This window comes from Stenella coeruleoalba (assembly GCF_951394435.1).
Source record: "Stenella coeruleoalba genome assembly, chromosome: 19".
NCBI lineage: Eukaryota > Metazoa > Chordata > Mammalia > Artiodactyla > Delphinidae > Stenella > Stenella coeruleoalba.
In genome coordinates this window covers 28,564,784-28,582,022 of record NC_137165.1, presented here as the reverse complement: position 1 = coordinate 28,582,022, position 17,239 = coordinate 28,564,784, and the positions used below count along the sequence as shown (strand labels likewise).

Below are 17,239 nucleotides of genomic sequence, written 5' to 3'. Positions count from 1 at the left end.
GCATCTGTTCCCCAACACCATTCTCTCCAAACCTGCTTGCATGTCTCTCCTTTACCTTCTCTGAAGAAGGTTAGGGAAGGTCTCTGAGTGGTTTGGAAGAAGTGGGAGGCGAGATGCTTGAAAATCTCAAGGGTCAGATGCTAAAACAGTATTCCGTTCTTTCTATTATGCACTTTAAAACGCTATTCTGAGAAGAGGTCCGTGGGATTCCCCAGAAGGCCAAAGGGGTCCGTGGCACAAAAAGGATTAAGAAATCTAATCTATAATTGTAATTTGCCACCTGGAGGGTGAAAGATGATCTAAGAAGGTATCATGGTATCCATCCAGGATTTCTGCAGCTTGCATAATTTAGATCTTTTGCACCTCAAACATTTTTCTTTCCTTCAAGTCCCTTGGCTGTTACTATATTTCTTACCAACAGATTGTACTTAGGTTTGAGTAAAATAGACAGTTTAAACATTAATCAGTGTAACATCACATGGTGCCAGTAAACTCTGGCAACCCATGTTTTCAAACACGTAAAATGGTATAAAGATTGTGCAGAGCTTTAAAACTGAGGAGGTGACTACAGAAAATAAACATAGAAAGTGTTTGCACAGTGCCTATCAAAGTAAATGCTCATTAAAATGTCCACGTGTTTTACATTTCTATACTGAAATGTTTCTCCTTCTGTACTTGAAAGAAAGCCTTGAAGTTGATGGCAAACTCTGCATTTACGCCAGTTTCCAAGAAGAGAAAATGATCAGACTTGGCAGCATAGATAAGTTACTGCTGTATTCAATTCAAGGCTGGTTCTGTTCTGTTTTATGAGGATGGGAGGACGGATGGGGTAGTTCACTACACTAAATGCACCAGGGATTAGAGACTACAGTTTTATAATGCCTTTTAGCGTCTCTCTTATTTATAAAAATGTATTTAAAATTCAATTGCTTAAAAAAACAATTTGATCAAAAACCATCGGCTATGAAGTATTTTCAAATATTGTAAAGGAATCCCATTTTAAAGGTGAGCTTTGATAAAGCTGCACCTTTATCACTTATAGCAGTTGATTAATGAAGACAAGCATGAGAGTATAAATGGCATTATGAAAGATATGATATAAGGCAGGAAGTTTATATTGTATTTATTACACGTGTTTAAAAGTATACTAAACTCAGAAGGTAAATGTGTGTATATTTAGGTATGTTGAGATTCACAACCATGTTTATTTTATTACAGCTAATGAAGGAAAGAATCATATTAGGAAATAATTTTTATTTTGTGGCAGAAGTCTGGAAAAGGGCTTGAAAGGGGTCTAGAAAGACCTGTTCTTCAGGACTTGTCTATTATAATAGGCCAGCCTATTTCCTTTGTGAAAAACTCTCTAGAGGAACTTGCAGAATATGGCAAGTGGTGAATAGAGGAATAATATATTTGGAGCTTCCTAAAATTCCAATAGACAAAAGTTCTATGGGCTTGGGTTGGAGTTCTAATACTCAAACATGGACTAAAGATTTGGTGCTGGGCCATAGCTGGTGGGAAGCTGGACCAGGGACTTCTTCAAGGAGCCTGGATCCCCTAAGAGCTGTCCCTTCCATTCCAATGTAATCAGAAAATCCCCAGCTTGTAGACCATGGAGCCCTCAAGGAAACTCATGCTTTTCCCGAAGCCTTAGGTAGAAAGAAACAAAAAGGCAACTGGAAGAAACCACACCCCAAGCCTATGCCAGAGATGGAATTTAAATTTACATTACCTGCAACTGAATGGGAGACATAAGGACATACATTAACACAAAGGACCATTGAAATGCCTGGGACCCTGCCAGAATCAAAACCAGTGACACTTTCACAACTAGGACACATGCAATTATCCAAGAGAAAACAACACCCACAAGTAGGTGCATGTACAAAAAAGTAAGTTACAGAGACCTGAGGGAACAACTCTCCATGTCAGAGAGTTAGCAGATGTGCAAACAGGACCATCAGAACCAAAGAATCACAGATAACAGACCAATATGAGAGTAATTATTCAACATGTATTTGTGATAATATAAGAGGTAAAAGAAGGTCTAGAAAAGAGAAAACCAAGAAAAAGATAAATGAATTTGAAAAAGAACCAAAAGAACAAAACCACCTTGTACAAGTGAAAACTGTAAGTCACTAAAATTAGAAAGTTGAAAGAGGAGGTAAAAGAGTTGTCCTGCCACAGTTCAAGAAGGAAATAAGAAGGTGGCTATGAGGAAATTCTTCAGAGGTATAAAGAAATGGAAAATGTGAAGGACTAATTAAGAGACATGAAGGATACACTGAAAAGGTAAAACATTTCTGACTGGAGTTCCAAAGAAGAGAACAGAGAGGGTAGGAGGCAAGGTGGATGGGTAGGAGGGAATAGACAAATGCACATATGGAAACAAAGTGGAACTAAAATTCTAAACAGCAAAAAACGAAAACAGCGGAGGGCAAAGTTACAGTTTTGTGTAGAAGGTAGTTAAGATATATTGATTAATTTAGTCTCTTGTGCATGTTAAAATTTAATGGAATGAATTCTCAAAATGCAGTAATAAAACAAACAAACCAATAAAAATGCACAAAAGATTTAAACAGAAATTTCACCAAAGAATATATACTGGTGGTAAATAAAAACATGAAAGATACTCAGTATCTTTACCCATTAAGGTAACATAAATTAAAATCACAGTGGGATATGATATGCTCTGAAATTAGTAAAAATTAAATTGATTGACCAAAGTAAGTCTTGGCAAGGATGTGGAGGAAATAGAGCTCTCATGCACTGCTGGTCGGAATGCAAGTGGTAGAAATACTTTGGGAAACTTTGACGAGTTCTTAAAAAGTTAAACATACACCTACAATACAATCTAGCCATTCCATTCCTAGGTATTTACCCAAGAGACAAAAAAATAGCACTGTCGGGCTTCCCTGGTGGCGCAGTGGTTGAGGGTCCGCCTGCCGATGCGGGGGACACGGGTTCGTGCTCCGGTCCGGGAGGAACCCACATGCTGCAGAGCGGCTGGGCCTGTGAGCCATGGCCGCTGAGCCTGCGTGTCCGGAGTCTGTGCTGCGCAACGGGAGAGGCCACAACAGTGAGAGGCCCGCATACTGTAAAAAAAAAAAAAAAAAGCACTGTCCATGTATGCACAAATGTTTATAGCATCTTACTTTGTAATAGCCAAAAACTGGAAACAACTTAATATCCTTCAATGAATGAGCTGATAAAGCAAATTGTGATATATCCATCATGAAGTACTGCTCAGCAATAAAGTTTTAAATGTTTAAAATGTGTGTATATAAGTGTGTGTGCATATGCATGGGTCATATATATATATGTACATATATGTGTAATGCATGCAATATAGCATAAATCATTCAATTTAGAGGTGAAGTAGCATGATACCTGCAATTTACACTCAAATCGTTCAGTTAAAAATTGTGTAAATTTTAGAGAAGCAAAAGTGACAAAATGTAAACAACTGATAAATCTAAGTAAGGGTAGCAATATTTTCTGTTCTACTCCTTCAACTTTCAGAACCACGGCAGAGAACTGGCTTGCTAAGGGAACCCAGCTACAATCAGGAAGTTGCCACCGTGACCAGATACCATGCCTGTTAAATGGATGTCTCCCTGGCCACTTACCTCAGGTCCTGATGCACAAATGCATCTTATTGGCAGCCCAAATCCTGTCTGGACTCTAGTGCAAAGCCATTTGGGAAATACAAGTATTTAGGTAGTAAACTAGACAACTGTTGGGGAAGACAATGAATAAGACAATCCATTACATGCACCTCAGGCAGGCTTGGTACACAGCATTTTCTGAGTTATTTAAGGCCACAACACCATTTTTCGTAAGAAGTATCTTGAAAGAAAATGTTCCAGGGAACATGCTTTTGGAAATTCTGACCCAGTTCAACTTTCTCATTGATGAGGAAGGAAACTGATGCCCAGAGAGATGGCTGCTTGGCTGATACCACCTAGTGAATTAGCAGTGGTCCTTCCCAGTATTGTTTCGCTGTGCTTACCAAGCCACAAAAAGCTCCCCAGAATATGAGACCAGACATGCTGGGTTCAGACACCACCTCTGCCCCTGCAGTTAACTGTGTGACTTCTGGCCAGTTGCCTAAACTTTTTGAACCTCAATTTCCTTATCTTTCACAATGAGATGACCTCACCTTATGAGGTTAAAGTGAAAGTCACCATGACAGTTAAGCACCTCGTACAAGGTAGGCAAACAATCATAGTATTTCCCTTCTTCCCTCTTTGCCCCCAACCCAGGTACCATGTGAGTACAACAGAGAGAGGAGGAATGTGCCTGGAATTAGAGATTTAATGATGCTTCTGGGAAGAGCCAAGGCTGTGGAAAGACAAAGGGAGGGGTGCTATAGAACTTGATCTCTGGCGACACGAGAAATGTGTTAGGGAAGGTGGAGTCGTATTTAAAGAAGCCGGGTTTTTTCCAATGATGGTTTAAAAACAAAAGCAGAAATATAATAGACAGAGGTTTAAGATTTAATATAAGGCCATGCAGTGCTCTCAGAGTTGTAAAGAGTAGACTTTTTCACCAACTACCTTCCTCTGGTTTTAGTAGCTTGCCCAGATGTCACTTCCATTCCAGAGCCTGTGAAGCTTTGACAGACTGTAAGGCGATGCCACTGTCTTTGTAGCCAAAAGATGACTCTTCACCTTCCCCTGGAAACCAGGTGTTAAATCATCACTAGATGACAGTAACATCCAACAATTAATTTTCTAGGAACTCATCAAACCTTTCACCTTTGTTTTTTTCCTTTTGCTTCTCTATGTCACACAAGCATTTATTCAACATAAAATAGAAGCAGCCTTGAGCTTGTCTCATCCTTATTTTGCACTTGACTTGGAGAATCACAGAATTTTTAAAAGAAGGGAATATCCATTCCTCAAGCTATAAGGAACGGGCTCTCAGAGTTTGTATTAGCAGACTTAAACCCTGTTTGGACTTGGATGAAAAGATAAGCATCTAGTAGCGTCTGTACTTGACAACAAGTCATATACTTGTCCAAATTGTTATTTTTCTTAAGCAAGAAAAAAGGATACTTTAAAAAATATCTTGGGAATATTTGGGAATGTAGTTGGAAGGTAGTTGGAATAGTTGTGAATGTAGCCAACTTTCCCAAGGTAAGAGCCATCTGGTTATCTAAACAAGCTTCTTCTTAACTGCACTTTCTCTTCCAAATTCCTCCATCCCACTCCCAAATTAATTTGTACAACCAAAGTCAGGATTTTTCAAGGACTCACTGGGGTAGGGATGAAAGAAAAATGTAGAAACATTAAAAGGGGTTGGTGATGACTGAAATCCATGCCATGCTCTGGGAACACCAAGGAATCTGGAACTGTGGATCCCAGGATGTTCCAAGAGGGAGTTTAATGGGGCCTTGGATTAGTCCCAGAGAACTTCCAGGATACTCCTGCTTCCTACAGTATTGTTAGGTGAGCTGGGGGATGGAGAGGGAGTTAGCTTGAAACATGCACACTAAGTTGGGAGACAAGGGACAGCTCCAGAGAACTAGAACTCAGGTCATGCCCAGTGCTGCTCGGGCTGTACCTGTCTCCATCATCATTTTGGAAATGTCGGTACCAACAACTTGCATCCAGTCAGTGGAGCTAGAATTAGACTGGTGGACACTGACCAGTCTAACAGACCAGGTGGACACACTCTCCAAAGTCTTGTGCAAAACGAAAATATCCAAGTTAGTAACTGGGTCACTACAATAGAATCTGGACTAGAGAACTAGAAGTATAAACTAATTGGACAAAGGAGAGGGCATCAAGATTGCAGCCCTAGTCTGTGGACTGGGTGAATGTAGGGGAAGAAGGTAGAAGTGAGCTGCAAACCAAGTCTTACCCATCCCTCCTGGTAACCAGTCCTGCTAGAAGATCTCAGATCTAAGTAGTGGCAAGCAGTGTGGGAGCCCCTCAGTCATCCGGGGTCATGAATCTTGGGTCTGGGATAATATAATACCAACCTGGAATGGGAGTCCTGCTGCATTATTCATCTCCATCTGGAGTAGGTGAAGGGATTGAGACTCTAGCTGGGGAGCATCAGCAGAAGAAGTTGTGAGCAGCTGGGGACTCAGAAGCAGTGAAAGCAAAGCTGGTGCTAATCTAGCATTGAAAAAGTTGGACACTTTAACGTGTCCACAGCGGTAACCATACAGGAGCTCTCTTAATAACTGCCTGGACCAAAATCCACTAAAAATGAGTTTCCCTACCAAAAAGAACTCATATATGACATTGATATGCAGAAATGAAAGGAAGGGGAGACTGGGAACCATCCTTTCATGTTGAAGCAAAAATACAAGGCTCCTGGGTACTTCTTTCATAAGATTCTCTTTTATATATTTACTTTCAAATTTTGCTTTCTCAGTGAATAAAGAATATCTGATGATGAGAAGACAAGGACAAGGAAAGCATATCCACGGAGGAAGCTTTAGCTCCAAATTGTTGTAACCACTTCCCAATCTCCATTTTTTAGTCATCTGGGAAAAAATTTAAGAGATGCATCTAGCTGCTTCTCTTTCTCAAAAGTTTAACTTTGGGCATAAGATGTTATGTTAATGGTAAAGACAACATGTTCCATCTGAGGTAACAGTGGGGGTCAAAGTTAAAATTTATCAGTGAAGTAGAATAAATATTTGTAGTACTAGGGTAAAAAGTCTAACAGCGTATTAGAGTTGCTTATAGGAGAAATAAAATAAGTTCTAACTCTCTTTGACCAACTCAGCAGCTGACTTTTAAAAACTTTAGTAATTTAATATTATATGTCCCAAATTATATATATATATATATATATATATATATATATATATATATATATATATATATATATATTTTGTGTGTGTGTGTGGTACACGGGCCTCTCACTGTTGTGGCCTCTCCCGATGCGGAGCACAGGCTCCAGACGCGCAGGCTCAGCGGCCATGGCTCACAGGCCCAGCCGCTCCGCGGCACGTGGGATCCTCCCGGACCAGGGCATGAACCCGTGTCCCCTGCATCGGCAGGTGGGCTCTCAACCACTGCACCACCAGGGAAGCCCATGACAATGTTTTTTATCCATTGGAATGTGAAGTCCAGGAGGACAGGGGATTTTGTCTATTTTATTTACTGCTGTCTTTCTAATGCATAGAATGTAGTGAACACTCAGTAAATACTGTGAATAAATGAGAGAAACCAACTTGAAAGCATATCTGCAAATGGACAGCCTCACACCCATTTCAGTGTTTCAACAAGGGCTCAGCTGTTCCCATGACATCATCCTTGCCCTCCCCTTCCTTCCACTCAACCTATCATGGAGAGTTTGGGTTTACTGACAACTAGAGGATGGCTCTCTGATCTTGAGCATCCCATTTTGTTCTGCTCTGATTCTAAAGAATCCAGTGGGAAAATCAAAGGATGAGATGAAGCCATAAAAATTCCTGAGAATACTTCAGAATCCACAGAGTAAGAGATTGGGGACAGCCATGGAAAGACAATTCCCCTTCCAGCCTCTGCTCTTGATCACAAAGAGTGGAATGGAAGGATACATTGCTTCCCTTTAGGACTTAAATTCTGTTACTTCAGTTGATTTTCACTCTCTTTCTCAAAAACCCTGTTATCATAACCGTGTTCATAGTTAATGCCCCTATTGCAATTTCCATTGACAGGAGGTGCCATTGTGCCACTTCCCACAAAAGGGTTATCATGCCTGTGGCTTTGCTTGGACTTGGATCATTGTAAGTTGTTCGGTCACCTTTATCTAAGAAGGAAGAGGCAAGGTCAAGGTACTGATTTTGCCAAGCTCAGTCAAACATCCTGAAATGTTTTCCAACATTGGGAATTTGACAAGATCCCAAGCACATTTGGCTCAGGTCCCCCTTTTCCCCTTAATTGCTGAGCGCAAACAGAAAATGTAATCCATCTGCTTCAGAGTCATTTTCCCAAAACTCATCCAAATTTTCCTTGGTCAGAACTATTTGAAATCTCTGTCTTCATGAGCCTAACACCTTCCTTCTCATGTTTTATATCTTGGAACTTGGAAGCAGACAGATCCAATAGGAACAGGACTCAGTTTCAAACACCAGACATAATCTGTAAAATCAGATGCTGGGGGTGGGGGGTCGAGAGTCTCACTTCCAGAATTACAGCTGTAACACATTTGAGGGGGAGTTAAGAGAGTCTTACAACAAATGTGTCCTAAGAAGGCCAGAGAACACAGCTAACTGAGCACAGAGTCCTCTCCACCCCATATCCAGCAGCAACTGGGACCCAACACCTCACCACTGTTCCCTGGTGGGAAAGTTGGGAAGCAGAGGTTTCACTAACTCCTGCTCTTTGGTGGTTGGTCATATTGTAAACACTGGACTTGCAGCACAGGAAGGCTCACAAGATCCACCTAAGACCTTTTAATAAGACCCTGACACCCAAAGTGGGACAAAAATGGGTCAGAGTCCTAACTCCTAACTATTATGGTACTTACTGGTTTTATGACCTTGGGCAAGTTCCTTAACATTTTGGAACATATGTGTTTTCATTGTAAATAAATATAATAAAAACCTTCCTGGCATATGGCATTTGGAAAGTACTCAGTTAGTGACAGCTGTGAGTATTGTTGTTGTTATTTTTTATGACAGCTTTATTGAGATATAATTCACATACCATACAACCTATACATTTAAAATGTACACTTCAGTGGGTTTTGGTATATTCAAGGAGTTGTGCAATCATTACCACAATCAATTTAAGGGCATTTTATCACCCCCAAAAGAAACTGAATACCCACTACAGTCACTCCACATTACCTCCCAGTCCTAGGCGACCACTAGTTTACTCTTTGTCTCTATGGACATTTGGAAAATCATCTGATTTTAACTGAAAAGGTTTATTTCTGACACTCAATTCTGATCCGTTGATCTATGATTATCCTCATGCCAATAGCTCACTGTCCTGATCAATGTTGATTTGTAGTAAGTTTTGACATCGGAAGCTGTGAATCTTCTAAAATTTTTCTTCTTTTCAAGATTGTTTTTCTATATAGAAGGTCATGTCATCTGCAAAAAGAGATAGTTTTACTTCTTCCTTTCCATCTGGATGGCTTTTCTTTCTTTTTCTTGCCTAATTGGTCAGGAACTCCAGTGCAATTTTTGAACAGAAATGACAATAGCAGACAATCTTGTCTGGTTCTTGATCTTAGGGGGAAAGGATCTACCATTATTAAGAATGAGGTTAGCTGTTTTCTGTTCATGGATGGTCTTTATAGGGTTGAGGAAGTTCCATTCCTAGTTCGTTGAGTGTATTTATCATGAAAGAATTTTATTGTTATTATTTAATACAAAAATGCAGGTGTTCTATTTTGCCCCTGTTTTCTTTTTCCCTTTTTTCCCCTTTTTTTGGTTTCTTTCCAGAACCTGGTAGGACATCAGGATGACATCAGGAAAGAGGAAGCCACGGGCTGCTGTGCATCCATTCCCTGAAGTGCCCTATGAGCAAGTACCTGCCACCCCCTCCCTCCTGTCTGCACTCCTGACCTAATGATGCCCTGTTGTTCTGGCAAGCTGCATCCCTCCCACTTTGATCTGTTTTTCTGGCCTACTGTCTCCTGTTTCTGGATCCCTGGCTTCCTGTCACTCTTCTTCAGTGTTCAGATCCTCTTTCTATCTCTTTCCAGGTGTCCTAGGCTGCTTTGGCAGCTACTGGTGTTTGGAAAGCTAAAGGCTGTTTTCCAGGCAGTAGAGTTTCCTTTTAACTCATATGCCCATTTTGATTCCACAAATAATTTATGTGAACTTTTTAATGCCAGAATTTGTGCTTTTTGAGTCTGATAATACAATAGTCCCATGATATTGTTCCTAGTCTGGTCCCATTTTTCAGAAGAGGAAAACAGAGGCTCTGTGTGGCTAATTTGTCTAAGATTACATACATAGTAGTTGGCACAGCCACACATTGATTACAGATCTGTCTGTTTAGGGAAAAAGAGAGAGACATGCGTAGAGTCAAAGTTTCTAATATAGAACTCAGGACAACAGTTGCCATGTTGGAGGAGCCAGGAAGCTAGGAAAAGTACTATGTATCATTTCAAATACAAGGCTTCTATTTTCTGATCTTTGCCAACTTGTCCAACCCATCTTCCAAAAAACACACCCCCATCCACCCAAGACACAATGAATCATGTCAGGCTATCTCTATTGCTGTGCTTTTTCATAGGCTTGTATCTCTGCCTGTCTCTTCTACTCAACTGAGAACTTCTAGATGCCTGTCCAACTCCTACTCCTACTTCAAGACCCAATAGAGGAATCACTTCCCCTGGGAAGTTTTTGACTCACCCCAGGCTGTGCTCCATCATATCCCATACCACCTATGTCATAATGTTCTCCACATTCATATTCTCCTCCTTCTCCCCCACAATCAATCACCAATAAATCATAAGCACCTTGAAGGCAGTAGCCATGGTTAGTTCTCCCCTATCTCCCAGGACTCAGGATAGTTCCAGGCCCAATGTTTCTTGAATTCCTAATTTAATCTTAAATGAGCTCCTATTGAGAGATGCCCTTTCTGGTAGGTGATTTCAACCACCTCTCTATTCAGGTAGATGAGGGGCTGGGACCATTTCATGTTTCCTTCCACTGTGCAGAATCTGAATCCTAAACCATGGGGCTCAAGTCTGTGAAATCTGAACTTAAAACAGTAAAATCACCTATCCACTCTGAAAAACACAAGTCAATGTCATCAGGTCACCATGAGGTAGATCTCAGGAAAGATGATGATCCAAAGGAAGAAAGCATGGGTCTAACATTAAACTCAGGGTAAGAACACCCTAACGTTCTTAGATACTTCTCAACATCCAGGGATCTAGAGTCAGTGCCAGAGACCGTCTTTAGGTTAAAAAGCACAAGACGTTCATGTCTTCAGCTATTAAGCAAAATGATCATTTTGCTTCCGACTCAATGCTAACTCAGTGAAAAGAAGCCAGCTGCAAGTGAAGAGATTTCTGGACTCTTTATCACAACTCTGAGAGCAAAGCCTTAATGCAGTCACCTTTTGCTTTCTCTTCAAAGAGAAGGCTGTGAGGTCAAACCCAGGAAGACAATGCCTAACAGCCCCAAAAGGCTCTTGGTATTAGTCCTCGCCAATTTCCCTCCAAGCCCGGGCACATCTTGGGCTGAATGCACACATGCTATCATCATTTAAGCATGAATGCTGAACCCCTGGGTATTTTTTTCTTTTCTGGTATTTCTGATAACTCTGTCTATAAGATGTGGTTTTAAGAAAGATTACTCCTGGTCATTTATCTAACAGACCATACTGTGGTCTGTAAGCTCCATCTTTCTTAAAGCTTTCACATTCTGTAAACTGAGGAATTTACTCAGACGGGGGACTTCACCTGAGGTGGAAACTGTAAAGTGGCCAATTATTTCTCAGTCATTGGTTGCATATGATCTTTACCCCAAGCTTTGGAAACACAGACAACATTTAGCAAACATTCTGCTCCAAAGCTAAAGTTTTGGAAAGAATAACAACATGTTGGGAATAAATTACATGGTCTTTAGTGCATTTTCGTGTTATTGCCTGTTAACAGGCAAAGCGGTGTGCCAGCTCATGAGAGAACGTCAGTCTCCTAAGGAATCGATTTCTGAATTGCTGAGCTTACGGCGTCTCTGTTGTAAAGCTGAACAGGCTGGGAGCACAGAAGGCCATGTCTGTGGGAGCTGACCTAGGGGAAGCTATGAATCTTAGGCTGTCCTTACATTGTAATGATATACAGACCATTAGCCCACTCTGAGTACAGCATTTGAGGCTTTTTAACTAAGACTATCTAGGTTCCCATACCATGGGTTATAGTAATCCTAAAACCAGGTAATCTAATATACCTAATACAAGTAACTAATTTAACCTTAATCAAACATCTACTGGGTTCAAAGCCTTTTGCCAGGTTCTCTGGAAGAAAAGTGGGAGTTTTAAATGAGCATTGATTCCATTTCTATGAAATGTTCAGAACAGGCAAATCCATAGAGGCAAAACTTAGATTAGTGGTTTCCTAGAGATGGGAGGATGGGGGAACTGGGGAGTGCTGGTTTAAAGGATGTGGGGTTTCTCTGGGGGGTAATAAAATGTTTTAAACCTGATTGTGGTGAGGGTCACACAACCCTGTGGATACACTAGAAGCCCTTGAACTGTACACTTCAAATGGACAAATTGCATGGTATGTGAATTACACCTCAATAAAGCTGTTAAAGAAAACATAAAACCTGGCCCTCACAAAGAGAGAAAACATGTTAACAATTGTAAGCAGGAAGAACTAAAGTCAGGTACCACAGGGGCTGAGGGAGAGCCACACAGCACAGAGTCCTTCCGGCTTGGGCTTTCCTTTCATCTGGAGCTGTCACTCTCTCTCGGCACATGTTTAGGTCTGGGAGGGTGGGAGAGAGGGACTTATAGGAGCAGGAAGACAGCTTCTAATAACTGACTAGAGATGAAACCCATGAGGAGATGGTGAAGGATGTCATGGGTACAGAAATACCAGACCTGAGACTCTCGGCGGGGTCGGTGGGCTCCTAATGCAGGTCCTACCCCCTGGACAGCTGGTCGCAAGTACAGTGTCTTCTTTAAAGGAGGGAGGGTAATTCCTTCAGCTGAGAGGTGTCTCCTGTTACCTTAGCCTATCCATCCTAAAGACAAGTTCTCCAGAAAAGCACCATTCCCACCCCCACTCAGGTTCCCATGCTCCTGGGGCAAAGGGCTCTGAAATCAGGTCTGCCCACAAAATAAATCAATAAGAACTAGCGCTGAAGCAACTTATATGTCTAAATATTGCCCCCCACACAAACAACCAAAACCTATATTTCGGGCCATGTAGGCTGTCATAGAAATTCTTTAGGAAGAAGAAGAAATTGTATTACATGCTTAAGGGATTTATTTTTTATTGGGGTGGGCTTATTTTATTTAAAAAGATCCATCACCATCTTCACCTTCTACATATACCCTCTCGCCACCAGTTTTGTTTGTTCTTCAATTTCCAATATTTAGTCAAAAGCAAAATTAACAGCTGTATTTAATATAAACAATTCCAAGTAATTTCAAATGTGGTAATACTTTTTAAACTTTTACACTAACTATAAATATTATAAGTGATAAATTGCTTTTGTGGGTAATATTAAACTGTCAAACAGTGCTGTGTATAAGCATTTGAAAGAAAAAGTTCATCAAGAGATTATACTTCACGAATGTGACTGTGAGTTCCAGGTTTGGTGTACTCTGTACCTGTGGACCTCTGCTTCTTCACTCTTGCAATGAGGACCCTCTACCATTTTGTGCTATTCTTGTCCTTACATTCTTGTGGTGGGAAGAAAGGCTGAGCTGAGTGCTGAGTTAAGGAGATGGTGGGGCAGGGAACCCAATCATTCCTCTCCTCTTGGAAGTGCCTGCAACTGGGTTATAGTTGTGCAGGTTTCATACTGGAGTTCTTTGGAGTTCGTGGGTCAAACTAAACTGAGTGACGTGGTGTCACTCCTGCTCCACTGATCCCTGTTTCCCTGGAAGAACCAAGGAGAAAAAGCTTCCTTTTCCAGTGCGTGCCTCCATCCACCTTCCATGACAAGGCAAGTATTGCCTCCGGGAAACTGCCAAGATTCTGGGATGGGACCTGAACTCTTGGACTCCCAGACAAAGGTAATGATGTTACTAGCTGAGTGACACAGACCTACTTCCCGAGTCAGTGACTAAACACAGACAAAGGAATATGAGGCATTTCTTTCCCTCCCCCTTGGCCAGCCTTGGCAAGGCTGCTGGTACAGGCAGAGGTGCCCTCCCCTGGGAGTAGCTGCTGGGCCACTCCAAGGCTGCAGAGTGCAGAGCTGCTCCTCAGCTTGTTGGTGAGTTTCTTCATCTTTGGTTTTCATAACTTGAATGAAAGTTCATCTTAAAAAGCTCTTTTTACCTTATTGTTTTACTTCTCCCTTCTCCTTTCTAACAGCTGTCTTATTTTTAATGGAAGTCATGACTATATGACAGAGTAGAAAAAAACAAAATCCAAAGTTAGGAGAAGGAAAGAAATCATAAAGATCAGAACAGAAATAAATGAAATAGAAACAAAGAACACAATAGCAAAGATCAATAAAACTAAAAGGTGGTTCTTTGAGAAGATACAAAAAATTGATAAACCATTAGCCAGACTCATCAAGAAAAAGAGGGAGAAGACTCAAATCAATAAAATTAGAAATGAAAAAGGAGCAGTTACAACAGACACCACAGAAATACAAAGCATCCTGAGAGACTACTACAGGCAACTCTACGCCAATAAAATGCACAACCTGGAAGAAATGGAAAAATTCTTAGAAAGGTATAACCTTCCAAGACTGAACCAGGAATATAGAAAATATGAACAGACCAATCACAAGTAATGAAATTGAAACTGTGATTAAAAATTTTCCAACAAACAAAAGTCCAGGACCAGATGGCTTCACAGGTGAATTCTATCAAACAATTAGGGAAGAGCTAACAACCATCCTTCTCAAACTCTTCCAAAAAATTGTGGAGGAAGGAACACTCCCAAATTCATTCTATGAGGCCACCATCACCCTGATACCAAAACCAGAAAAAGATACTACAAAAAAGGAAAATTACAGATCAACATCACTGATGAATACAGATGCAAAAATCCTCAACAAAATACTAGCAAACAGAATCCAACAACACATTGAAAGGATCATACACCATGATCAAGTGGGATTTATCCCAGGGATGCAAGGATTCTTCAATATACACAAATCAAATAATGTGAAACACCATATTAACAAATTGAATAAGAAAAATCATATGATCATCTCAATATATGCAGAAAAAGCTTTTGACAAAATGCAACACCCATTTATGATAAAAACTCTCCAGAAAGTGGGCATAGAGGGAACCTACCTCAACCTAATAAAGGCCATATATGACAAATCCACAGTAAACATCATTCTCAATGGTGAAAAACTGAAAGCATTTCCTCTAAGATCAGGAACAAGACAAGAATGTCCACTCTCACCATTATTATTCAACACAGTTTTGGAAGTCCTAGCCACAGCAATCAGAGAAGAAAAGGAAATAAAAGGAATACAAATCGGAAAAGAAGAAGTAAAACTGTCACTGTTTGCAGATGACATGATACTATACATAGAGAATCCTAAAGATGCCAACAGAAAACTACTAGAGCTAATCAATGAATTTGATAAAGTTGCAGGATACAAAATTAAAGCACAGAAATCTCTTGCACTCCTACACACTAATGACAAAAAAGCTGAAAGAGAAATTAAGGAAACACTCCCATTTACCACTGCTACAAAAAGAATAAAATACCTAGGAATAAACCTACCTAGGGAGACAAAAGACTTGTATGCAGAAAACTATAAGACACTGATGAAAGAAATTAAAGAGGATACCAACAGATGGAGAGATAAACCATGTTCTTGGATTGAAAGAATCAATATTGTGAAAAAGACTATACTATCCAAAGCAATCTACAGATTCAGTGCAATCCCTATCAAATTACCAATGGCATGTTTTACAGAACTAGAACAAAAAATCTTAAAATTTTTATAGAGACACAAAAAAACCCCGAATAGCCAAAGCAGTCTTGAGGGAAAAAAACGGAGCTGGAGGAGTCCGACTCCCTGACTTCAGACTATACTACAAAGCTACAGTAATCAAGACAATGTGGTACTGGCACAAAAACAGAAACATAGATCAATGGAACAAGATAGAAAGCCCAGAGGTAAACCCACACACCTATGGTCAACTAATCTCTGACAAAGGAGGCAAGGATATACAATGGAGAAAAGACAGTCTCTTCAATAAGTGGTGCTGGAAAAACTGGGCAGCTACATGTAAAAGAATGAAATTGGAACACTCCCCAACACCATACACAAAAATAAACTCAAAATGGATTTGAGAACACTAGAAAACACTTAGAGAAAAACATAGGAAGAAAACCCTTTGACATAAATCACAGCAAGATCCTCTTTGATCCACCTCCCAGAGTAATGGAAATAAAAACAAAAATAAACAAATGAGACCTAATGAAACGTCAAAGCTTTTGCACAGCAAAGGAAACCATAAAGAAGACAAAAAGACCACCCTCAGAATGGGAGAAAATATTTGTGAACGAATCTATGGACAAAGAATTAATTTCCAAAATATATAAACAGCTCATGCAGCTCAATATTAAAAAAACAAACAACCCAATCCAAAAATGGGCAGGGCTTCCCTGGTGGCGCAGTGGTTGAGAGTCCGCCTGCCGATGCAGGGGACACGGATTTGTGCCCCGGTCCAGGAAGATCCCACATGCTGCAGAGCGGCTGGGCCCATGAGCCATGGTCACTGAGCCTGCGCGTCCGGAGCCTGTGCTCCACAACGGGAGAGGCCACAACAGTGAGAGGCTCGCGTATCGCAAAAAAAAACAAAAACAAAAATGGGCAGAAGACTTAAATAGACACTTCTCCAAAGAAGACATACAGATGGCCAAGAAGCACGTGAAAAGCTGCTCCACATCACTAATTATTAGAGAAATTCAAATCAAAACTACAATGAGGTATCACCTCACACCAGTTAGAATGGGCATTATCAGAAAATCTACAAACAACAAATGCTCGAGAGGGTGTGGAGAAAAGGGAACCCTCTTGCACTGTTGGTGGGAATGTAAATTGATACAGCCATTATTGAGAATAGTACGGAGGTTCCTTAAAAAACTAAAAATAGAATTACCATATGATCCAGCAATCCCACTACGGGGCATATACCCAGAGAAAACCATAATTCAGAAAGGCACATGCACCCCAATGTTCATTACAGCACTATTTACAATAGACAGGTCATGGAAGCAACCTAAATGCCCATTGACAAGACGAATGGATACAGAAGATGTGGTACATATATACAATGGAATATTACTCAGCCATAAAAAGGAAAGAAATTGGGTCATTTGTTGAGACGTGGTTGTATCTAGAGACTGTCATACAGAGTGAGGTAAGTCAGAAAGAGAAAAACAAATATCGTATATTAACGCATATATGTGGAACCTAGAAAAATGGCACAGATGAACCGGATTGCAGGGCAGAAATTGAGACACAGATGTAGAGAACAAACGTATGGACACCAAGGGGGTAAAGCGGCAGGGGGTGGGGGTGGGGGGGTGATGAATTGGGCGATTGGGATTGACATGTATTCACTGATGTGTATAAAATTGATGACAAATAAGAACCTGCTGT

General features: G+C 40.6%; 1 protein-coding gene across 1 annotated transcript in view; it reads right to left on the bottom strand.

Moving 5' to 3' along the window:
• Positions 1-17,239, bottom strand: part of PCTP (phosphatidylcholine transfer protein) — a 227,894-nt gene that overhangs the window by 126,295 nt on the left and 84,360 nt on the right. The gene's annotated exons all lie outside the window — the stretch shown is intronic.